The sequence below is a fragment of the Micropterus dolomieu genome, linkage group LG22 (genome assembly GCF_021292245.1).
Source record: "Micropterus dolomieu isolate WLL.071019.BEF.003 ecotype Adirondacks linkage group LG22, ASM2129224v1, whole genome shotgun sequence".
Lineage (NCBI taxonomy): Eukaryota > Metazoa > Chordata > Actinopteri > Centrarchiformes > Centrarchidae > Micropterus > Micropterus dolomieu.
The window spans coordinates 18,347,126-18,356,581 of NC_060171.1; the positions used below are offsets into that span (position 1 = coordinate 18,347,126).

The 9,456-nt window shown below is 41.2% G+C and overlaps 1 long non-coding RNA gene across 1 annotated transcript; it reads right to left on the reverse strand.

Annotated features, from left to right (window-relative positions):
- Window positions 1–1,565: 1,565 nt before the first annotated feature.
- LOC123961787 lies at window positions 1,566–3,780 on the reverse strand. The gene is made up of 2 exons (XR_006822780.1): window positions 3,477–3,780; window positions 1,566–2,630 (listed from the first exon to the last, which is right to left on the reverse strand). It is a non-coding gene; the product is annotated as an uncharacterized LOC123961787 (long non-coding RNA).
- Between the last annotated feature and the right edge of the window lie 5,676 nt (window positions 3,781–9,456).

Consider the following 9,456-nt stretch of genomic DNA (forward strand, 5'->3'; position numbering starts at 1 on the left):
GTAATTGTATTTAATTAAGGTGCATGGGATTTCTGGCTTCTGACACAATTGGCATGTTACTTTCCTCTTCCTTAGGTGGTCTTGCTGACTTGTGAACAGAGTGTAATACCTGTTGAGGTTGAAGTTGTATTTCAGTCCTTCCCTTCAACTAAAGATCCAGACACCTACACCGTCACCTGCAGGACTGCAAGTAACCATCAGGTAGGAACACTAGTACATGGGATAAGGGCAAATATAATTAGTTTGAGAACTAAATAAATTGTCACAATGTCTCTGCAGGTATATGTTCAGCCCATTGATCATTCAGCATGCTCCCCTGACTGCAAAATGTCACTGCGATTGGTTGAGGACCCACGCGGATATAACATCACATTAAGGGCCAGGAGAAACGATACTACTCTTGAGGCTAAGACTTTTCACTTTAGTGAGTGTTTTTGAACTGAACCTGAATGCCACAGTCCTGACAGACACACTTCACTAGTGTTTCAAACAGTTTAGAAGTTTGGTGTAATGCTTAGTGATGTTAACATCCTTAATCTTGTCTCTACTCCTTCCCTCCTGTATTTGTGTCAAGTTCCAGTCTCCCTGACCTCCCTTCATGTAAACAGCACGACGACTACTGCTCTCCTGACATGGAAACTTCACACTCAACAAAGCCTATCCACTTTGAGCCTATACGACATTCGCGCACAAACTATCACACACATTTTCAAAATTAACTCATCAGAGGCGAACTCTCAGTACACAGTGAAGGGTATTCAGCCTGGCACGCGCTTCAAGGCCAAAGTTGTCGTGACTACTTTCCTCACACACCTTAATGTGACCTTGAAGCAGAGACTTGGCATTGGCATGGAAACAGGTATTGTGCGAATTTGCTTTAACACAATCACATAACCACACAACTTGATAATTCACCGTAAATCTTACTGCTTGCTGGGTGGAATCAGTCTGTATTAGTTGGTGATAATATCTATTTCTAGCTCAGTGTCCCCCTGACTGGTTGGCCAATGGGACAAGCTGCTACACTGTGAGAAGGACAGGTTTGACCTGGAGTGATGCCCAGCACAGCTGCAGAGGCCTGGCAGCCGGAAGCCACCTGGCTGACCTGAAGACCCTGGAAGATCTGCTCTTCATATCTTCTCACCTGCTGAGCCACAACAACCTGCTGCTGCTATGGACTGGGCTCAATGACCAGCAGGTATTACTTAGTTATTACTAAGGAGAATAGGCTTTTTTCTTTTCACAATATCAATATATAAGAGCCATAATAAATTATTTGTATTTACATTTACATTGTCAGAATAGGTAATTTTTCTTTGAGAAGGTGCTTCTTTATATATTATTTAATAACCTTTTCTCGTGGTGGACACATTTGGGAATTTCCATGACTAACCTTTTATCTAGTCATTTAAAGAGGGATTTGTCAAGAAAAAAACTTTTGATTAAATATTTACAACACAGTGGATACTTTTAAACCCTGCAGGGATTGAGTAGTTGTTCTGACACTGACTGAATTCGAACTTGTAGGATATGGATGAATACGTGGCAAGTAAACTGCAGTAGACTTAAAAATATCTTACAGTGTAATTAAACTTAACTGCACTGACATCACATCACCTACACAATACCTGCCAGAGTATAAGTGTATACAGAGCAAGAAAATTTATATTTTTTTACATACATTTCATGTAAAGGACCTACACAAAGGAAATGACAAATTATTTCCTATAGAGAATTATGATTTTGTGTTTGAGAAAATGTCCAAAGGATATACGATTGTGTAATGTTATCCGCCACTACTTGAAGCAGATTTTCTGGCAAAGTAGTTTACTTTCTAAACAGGAAAAGCCCCGTGGCAGCAGCTACTCCTTAAAGAGGAGTTTTGTTGTTGATACTTTCTCTCTTGGGTCACTCCACAGGAGGAGGGACAACTTCTCTGGTCTGATGGCTCAACCTATAACGTAACGAACACTATCAAGTCATCGCTGCCAGACAATCAGACAGACTGTTTTGCCCTTCAGAGGAATGCCACAGGACAAGGACACTTTCTCACTCCATTCTTTTGTAGCATCCCTCTACCTTTCATCTGCCAGTACCAGAGTAAATAACTTGTGTAATATACTTTTATTAACCAGAGCACTTACTAGTTATCCCAAACCATATAAATTTTGAGCATCTCTTTCCCCTATTTCCACCTCTAGTTGCTATGATGGTGCTATGTTTCTCTCTCTTTCACAGCCCCTCCAGTCCCTGCCTCATTCTCCTTTGTCGTGGTTCAGGTGACAGAGCAACACGTAGAGCTTCGTTGGAGTGACCTCTCACCCTTGAACTCACTTAATCATTCTTCTTTTGAGGTATTCCTCCAGTACCAAGAGGAGGCAAATGGAGAGTCGGGTGAAGGTGAATCAGATGCAAGCAGGAAGTCAGAGGGCAAAAAGGGCACACAGAGCCAGAGCGGTGTTAAAAGAAATGTCAGGGTCCCCATGTCCCTCTCCTCCAGAGGGGTAACTGTGGCAGGTTTGTTTCCAGGGAGCGTCTACTCTTTCACCCTTCAAGCCTCTCACCATGCCGGCTCCTCCTGGCTCTTGGGACAAACACGGACTGCATACACTAGTGAGTCTGTTGACAACCTGTCATACACATAAGTTACAGAAACAGCATCATATTCAAACAAATGTAACTTCAAATGTTTTCTGTTTATTTTTACAGGACCTCTTCCTCCTCAAAATATCACTGTTGGCCCCATTACCGTCAGCCAGATTAGTGTCCACTGGGTGCTGAGGGATGCACAGCTAAACGCCGGATGGACATTTGTTGTGCGCTATGCAGACATGTCTTCAAGACAAGAGAGGATAGTTGGAATGACCAACATCTCCAAGTTATCTGAGACTGGTGGGTTGCAGTCATACACAGCTGTGATTGGAGGGCTGGAGTCTTACAGGAAATACAAGGTTGAAGTTTACACAGTAACCCAGCATGGGATAGAGAGCTGTGGACAGACACCTTTGACTGTACAGACTGGTAAGCACGTAATAGAATAGGCCTTTTTCACAGCCACCATTCTGACATGTCATAGTAGGAAAAGCACAAAATGAACCATGGCTCTGTTCTACTCAGGTGTCCCAGTAAGTCATGACAGTGTGACAGTGAGCCAGCATGTGCTATATCACTAACTTGAAACAGAAGCAGCTAATATAATAATAATGTTATTATTTGAAATACAATGCCTATGTTAGCATATTGTTTTGATTCAAAAAGTTTTTAAGGAAATGCTTTTTTGAAGCTTACAGTAAAGGGCAATGTTTTAGTAGGTATTGGCAACTTCAAGTATCAAGTAGTAGTTTTAACAATTAATTTGAGTGATTTCCATTTCTATAAGAATGGTATATAAATTAGATCCAAATATACAAATGAAAACTTCACAATCACATGAAAGTCAGTTCTCCGTTATTGCCACCATAGATCATCTTACTCACCCAGACAAGACTGAGATTTGACTGGACTTTTGTGAAGTCATTTTGAGAAGGGCTGGTAATCCAACTGGTGACTTCAGTTCTGAGAAGCAACACCAGCTCATCACAAGTTGCCAAAAGTTAGGTGGCATCCTCTCAAGATAAATACTGATGATTTCCTCCATGAAGAAGTAATTTGGATTAGCAGCTAAATATTTTAAACCTCACAGCAAAGGTCCAGTCAGTGTGTTTAGTGGTCTTGTCTTTGAATTAATTATCCAAATCACCCAATTTAGTTCCCTATGTTTGCATTATCATTGCTGTAATGGTAAGCCCGTTCTTACCTCAGACCGGAAGTGGTAGTTAGCTAGCGCTAGCTAGCTTGCTAGCTACGTTCGTGATAAAGGTTTTGACAGCCCCCCCGAAGCCCCCACCCTTACCACAACCATCAGAAATGTTAGTACCTAAACCATACAGTCTATGACCTAAACCTAAGTCACTGACTTTATGTATGTCGACCGGCTAACCCTACAGCTGCGGACATCGGCCGTCACGCTGTCTGAAAGCATCAGTAATGACGCATTGAGATGAGAATATGTTGGTTATCTAGATACATTTTTGATTAAAATCATTAATTACACTGTTTGTCTCAATGTTATTAAGGAGACAACATTTCCCTTATTTAATTTTTTCTGGGTATTGTGTCTATTGTCCAATAACTGTCCAAACTAAAATAATGCATAAAACAGTTATGCATGAGAGGTTGTGTTGACTTTGCTTTGACCCACGTTAGTCAACAACTAAATGACTTATCCTTTTGTGCCTCTTAGCAGTGAGGGCCCCCAGTGGTCTGGTGGTGGTGAGCGCAACAGGAAATCTGACAGTCTGCTGGACCAGTCCACCTGATGATTCACCAGATGGTTATTACATCACATCTCACCCACTCATTTACCCCACTTCAAGTTCACTGTGGATAAACCAGTCCACTCCTGGTGCACACTGGGTGAATGAGTCTGTGTGTGTTGATTTGGGCACATTTACTCCGGGTCACACTTATGAAGTCGGAGTGGTCTCACTGATGGGGAAGGACAGGAGCAAGACGGCCGGCATCATCCACACCACAGGTAAGAGAAATATGAGTACTGCGTTTAATTGATAGGTTCACAAGTTTATATAAAAGATCCCTTTCAAAAGTCTTTTTAATGTAAGTGAAAATTTGCCAACTTCGTTTTGTGCATCAGTGTATTGAAGTTTATGTAAGTTTATCTGCAGCTCATATGAGGCTTCAGCAGCCTGAAGCAGTCTGAGGCAGTCAGTGAGTTAAGTTACTGCCTTTCTAGTACAAAATCCCTCTTTGTGTTTCCCAAGACAGTGTTTTTCCCTGTGGAGTTGCATTGACAGGATGGAGATATCCACTTGATTTAACTCATTTGGAAGCCACAAGCCCCATATTAGCTTCAGATAAACATTTGAATAATCATTTAACAGAAGGAGGACTGTGGCCAATACGAATTTGGAGTACTAATTACAGCATCTAAAACCTGTTTTAATGCTCATATGGACACCTGACTATTGTGTTAAGACAGATTTTGTGAACCTATCCTTAAATGATGTAGACGTCAATTTTTACCATACTAGTCAATAAAAAAGTAAACCATCATTGTCTCTTTTTTTCTCCCTCTACATGTATAGATCCAATGCCAGTTTCGGTAGCAGTCCCTCTCTCAGTGGGCACAAACTCTGCACAACTGTACATCCAGCATCCACAGCTGGGTCTGATTGATGGGGTGAAAGTGTGCATATGTCCGGGAGTGTGTGACAGTGTGTGTGAGGGATTGTGTGGGTACACTTGTGAATGGTACTCCCTCCCTACAGGTGTTCATGTTATAACCCTTAGCAACCTCAGTCCAGGATCAGAGTACCAGCTCAGGGTGTACAGCACCAGTCGAGAGCAGATGGGACCACCTTACCACACCCGCCTTGTTAGAACAAGTGAGCACATACTAATGCAGATACTAATCACATCGCCAACTACAGCAGACACATTCGAAATGATAAACTTTAGACAAGCTTGTCTAAATAAAAATTAGACAAGCTTGGAAACTGCATTGTCCACAGAAACTAGTTTTCCACTTGATCATCTGTTAAATCTAAATCCTTAGCATAATTAATGAAGGGTCTACATATATTCTGATATATTATGCCATTTAGCCTTTAATGTGTAAATTCAACTGTACATTTCAGTTGAAATCCAGTCAATTGACACTCCTGGGTGCACTTATTGAGTGCTTCAGTCAATGATAAATGGTTTGATATATTTTTTTGCTTGTGAGCAATCCATAATTTGACTGATAAAAGTTAAGGAACTCAGCTTTGTTATTCTGAGAGAAGTAGTAGTGTAATGTAATGTGGCGTGACTTCTTACAGCTGAGACCGATTTTCAAATTTGCTTGCCAAATTTAAGCCTTCTTTGTAACAAGAAGATGGCTTCACGATATAAGACAGAAGTCAGATTGTATGATAGATATCGTGGCCAGTGTGCATCTTATGGCAGACAAGGCCTAATGTTGACATGGCTAAGCTTTCTGCCTAAATTAAAATAAGACAGATAGCCTGGAGAGCTTAGATTTACAGAATTAATTCTTGCACTTTTCACAAAATGATTTCCTATTTATTTCCTAATATTTACTGTAATTATAATCTTTTTGTTGATAAATTAGGCATCATCACAAAATACACAGGTTTTTAAGATATCCCCTAACAAAGGTAATTAGTATTTTGAGTATGTTAGAGGAATAATTACAGTATTGGTTGTGGGACTGTGATTTCAGGTCTGGCTCCTCCTAACAGAGTAAGGGAGGGTGTGGTGACAGATTCATCCATAGAGCTGCTTTGGGATCCAGCACAAGGGCAGGCTGACAGTTACGAGGTCATCTGCCTCAAATGTCACCATTTACGCATGGTAAACAAAAACAAACTCTTAAAAATATGTGAGTGATTTTACCTTACTTTACTTGATTTAAGTAGCAGGTTTGTTTAGGCACATATTTGATTTCCCAAAGTATCTGTCAAAGTCTGGGCGAAGAATTAATTAAGTGTGCACAACCACCGGAATGACTAATGAATCGCCTTAGGTAAGGCACTAATCAGAAGTTGCTTCAGGAAAGATTCATTGTGTTCAGCAGATAGCATGACTTTATGTACCAAACATTAACCTCACCTCTGCCCCTCTAACTAATGCTGTTGCTGTAAGAATTATAATAAGGCTCTAAGTCAGCTTCTTTGGTTATTTCATTTGTTTGCTGCAGGTGCAGAAGGTTTTCAATCACAGTGCAGAGTTTTCTAGTCTGACTCCAGGCAGACTCTACCACTTTGCAGTGCGAACAGAGAAGGAGTCCTTCACAGACAGTTACCCTGTCACCATCAACATCACTGCAGGTAAAAACACACGCACGTACACAAACATACACACACACTGCTCAGTCTTTCAATTCTGACTACTAGGTGTAATGTTTTTTTACACCAGCTCCCAGCCCAGTGGAGGCGTCTCTTGTCAATAAAACCACATCATCCATATGCATTCGTTGGAGTATGGTCAGGGGAGTGGTGAGCAGACTCATCCTGTCCATCAAAAACAAAACATCCAATCAAGAGCTGATCATTTCTCATCAGGAGTGCAGGTCTGGTTCACTCTGTCAGCCAGTACACAAATGATTACAGGTTTTATGAGACTGGAATCACAATCACCAGATCAAAAGACAAAACAACGTAGTGCAAAATGGATTACTGAAAGCTTGTGCTTGCTATGTGTGTTCACAGATCTTACTGCTTTAAAGGCCTCGTTCCTGGAAGCCAATATACCATTGAAGTGATTAGCACCAGTGGGGAAAGAAGGAGTAAACCTGCTACTATGATCCTCCATACTAGTAAGTAAAACGTAAGAGATTAGGCCAAATGTAAGTACCGAGCACCAAATATTGGTTGTGCTTGTGCCCAGATGTGTATGGGTGTGGGAGGGAGAGAGAAAACGAAAACGACTTGGATAACAAAATGAATGTAGCAGGACATGAGAGTGCAGAAATATACAAACACAACTTTAAAAATATTATCAAATATTAGATTAAGAAAGTAAGATCATAAAATGTGAATTCTGTAAGGAGTGCAGGTTCGCAGGTAAAACATGAGACAAAAAGGAAATTATTTTTTTATCTGTATTCAGTTTCAGTCTTTAACTGATAACATTTTATTAAAATGCCATGTCAGAGTAGGAAGGTGGTTTGAAATAAATCATTGTCACAATCGAAATTAGAGCACAAGCTTTGAAGCACTGAGGGATCAGCCTAAAAGGAAATAATTTGTTTGTCTTTTGCTTCACAGTTTGTTTTTAATGCAGTTTAACAGTGCTTTTACAGTGATATTTACATTATAATTTACACACCAAATGTTTACCAAAGAAATTATTCACATTAAAGTAGAAGTACAAAATTATGTTTGGATCTCAGTACTTATTCGCCTCCAGTATTTCCCATTGCTGGTGAACCTATAAAGTATGTGAAAAGTTCACTTCACGCCTGTATTCACATGGGTATTACCTTGAATGACAGATCATGATGATTATGTGTCAGTATGTAGTGTCACATGCTAATAGGAATCTTATCTCCAGTCCCAGAGATGCCACAGGAAGTAGCTCTTTCAGAACAGGTAGTGACGTCTCTGTTTGTCACCTGGAGACCACCGCCAGGACAGGTGGAGGGCTACAAGGTAAGACTTGTATACTACTGCATCAGTCCAGTTCCAGGTAACAATCACAGGCTGTGCACAATGATGTGCGCCCTTGTCATTTGTCTTACACAGACATTACTCAAAACATGTTTTTTTTTCAAGGACAAATGAGGCCACTTGCGTCAGCTTCCGCACTCACCTGTTGGTTATCTAGCAACTGTTGTCAGCACACCACAGATTTGGTTACCAATCCTTTAAAGATGTATGACCTCCGTAGAGCCCCAGCCAGGAAGAATGACCAAGCACATTACGTGCACACAATAGAAACCCACACAAAGAGAAATAATTGAGAGACATTGTTGGATTGGTAATGAAAAGAAGTGTACCACAGTAAAAGAAATAATTGAGTCATTGGTAGATTGGTAAAGCAAAAAGTGTACTGTTTTCACAGTCTGTAATTGAAACTTGAATTGGGTTTTGTAAAGCCCTGAAAAAGTTTTCTCTTTGTTTTTCTCAGCTAGTTTTTGGCCTGCTGTCTGCGGACAGGAAGTCGTGGATTGAGGTGCTTGTCCAGGGCACATGTTATGAGATCAGGAATTTGATCCCGGGGTCAGACTACAGTATCAGCGTTCAGAGTGTGCTCGGCTCAGACACCAGTCAGGCCGTCCACAGCGAGTTCAGCACACGTAAGAGACACTCATACATACAGTCAGGCACACACAAAGACACAGGCCTAAATTCTGTATTTCAGGAGTATTTCAGGAAGCCCTCGCCTGTCAGGACAGAAAGTGCCGTTGGTGATTCCATAGTTAGAGCATTATTCCCCTGTAACACATAAAAAGAGATAATTAAATAGTGGCCCAAATGAGGAAATATATAGGTGTAAAACTGCAAAAATGTTTTTCAGGCCCAGCAGGATTATGCGCCCTTCATTTAGACAACATGAACTCTTCTTCTGTCTCTGTGAGCTGGGACAGCGCGTTTGGAGAGTTTGACTTCTACAGAGTCACTGTGGCCAACCAATCAGTCACAAACACACTCACCATACCCAAGGAGAAGCAGGTTGCCGTGGTTACAGGGCTGGTGAACGGCTGCAGCTACAATGTGAGCGCCGAGAGAGTGAAAGGAGTGACAGCGGGGAGCGCTGCCTCTCTGACCGTGACCACAGGTAGACAGTATTACAAGGCCTGCATCGGTCAACACCCATCATTATCACCTGCCTTGATCGCTTCTTTGTTAAATTACTAGACTTTCTCCACCTGAATCTGTTTCTCCCCTTCCC